Source organism: Furipterus horrens, unplaced genomic scaffold, assembly GCF_987537825.1.
Source record: "Furipterus horrens unplaced genomic scaffold, mFurHor1.1.pri manual_scaffold_4, whole genome shotgun sequence".
In the NCBI taxonomy this organism is placed as follows: Eukaryota; Metazoa; Chordata; class Mammalia; order Chiroptera; family Furipteridae; genus Furipterus; species Furipterus horrens.
Genome location: NW_028327174.1, coordinates 31,016,460 through 31,017,877, shown reverse-complemented (window position 1 = coordinate 31,017,877; position 1,418 = coordinate 31,016,460). Strand labels below are relative to the sequence as shown.

Genomic DNA, 1,418 nt, shown 5'->3' with positions numbered 1-1,418 from the left:
GATAATTTCAACACCACAGTTTGAGAAACACCCATGATGTCACATGCAAACTGTCAGGTATGACTAAAGGTTCTTTATGACTTGGCCCCAAACCACTTTTCTACTTACTGTCTTTTGTCCCCACACACATGTCCTGAGCTGTTTGGTGCTTACTGACAGGGCCAGGGCTGGAGTGAGGCAAGAAGCCAGGACAGAGAATGGAGGAAGGCAGTGCTCTCAGTGGCGCGCCTGCACGTGTACAAACCGGGGAGTGACATCTTAAATTGTGTGCCCTAGCACCTCTCTCACCTCACCCTAGTAACTATCTATCCTGTTCCCTGAAAATCTCACGTCACATGTACAACTGCAACACATCCTGAAAACCCACTTAGTTTGAGATTCCCTCTTATAAACACTTTGGAAATCAGCCCTAGCTGGGTGGTTCAGTGGGTTGGAGCATGGCCCATACACCACAAAGTTGCCGTTTCGATCCTGTCAGAGCATGTACAGGGGCAACTGATCAGTTTCTCTCTCACATTGCTCTCTCTCTCTTTCTTTCTCTCTCTCTCTCTCTCTCTTTTCCTGTGGCATAGTTGGTGCTCATTAAATGCTAGTTCCCTAGAAGAAATTAATAGAAATTTAATAAATGTTTTCTTCAGGAGACAGCCCAGCAGTGCTGGAGATCTCAGACCTGCCAAGACCTGAGATGATGCTGATTAATAATAAGTATTCAGTTTTTATTCTGCCAGGTGGTGTTCTAAGAACTTTACATGAATTAATTCACTTAATCATCCCAACTCTACAAGGTTAAAGTTTGTAAAACCCCCACTTAGAGATACAAAAAGGCCCTACCCAGAGTACAAGGACTTGTCAAGGTAAGAAACATCCAAACCTGTAGAGAATTTTTAATGAGTGTATTTGAGCCCAGAAAGACAACCTATGCCAGACAGCAAGATCTCAAATGTTCTCCAGGATATAAGTTTTACAGTTTCCTTCTTTTGTTTGTGTGTTTGTTTTTCCACAGTGTACAACCCCCTTCAGTGCTTACAACCCACGGCAAGGAGGCTGGGCAATGGTTTGAGGCTGCAATGGACTCTGGCATGGGTGCATTACAGGAGGCCCCTAGAGAAGAGCCCACCACAAAGCCATTACCATGCTGTGCAGTTTCTTTTATGCATTTGGAAATAATGGAGGGAGAGAAGATCACATGAAGGTGGGAGAAAGCAAGGCAGGAATTGGATGATAGAATAGTTAACAAGATTATGTGCTCCCTTGAGGGTAGTTACCTCTTAGAAGGCGGTGATCTGAAAAGACACATTTCAAAGGTGTGTTAAAAAATAAAAATGGTGGCAGCTGTGGTTCAAAGGACTGAGTGCCAACCAGCAAACCAAAGTTTGCCAGTTCAATTCCTAGTCAGGGCACATACCTGGCTTGTGGGC

At 44.4% G+C, this 1,418-nt stretch overlaps 1 non-coding gene across 1 annotated transcript; it reads right to left on the bottom strand.

The window, feature by feature from the left end:
* Positions 1-1,000: 1,000 nt before the first annotated feature.
* Positions 1,001-1,136, bottom strand: LOC150011467 (small nucleolar RNA SNORA42/SNORA80 family). Its single transcript, XR_016510999.1, has one exon. It is a non-coding gene; the product is annotated as a small nucleolar RNA SNORA42/SNORA80 family (small nucleolar RNA).
* Positions 1,137-1,418: the final 282 nt, after the last annotated feature.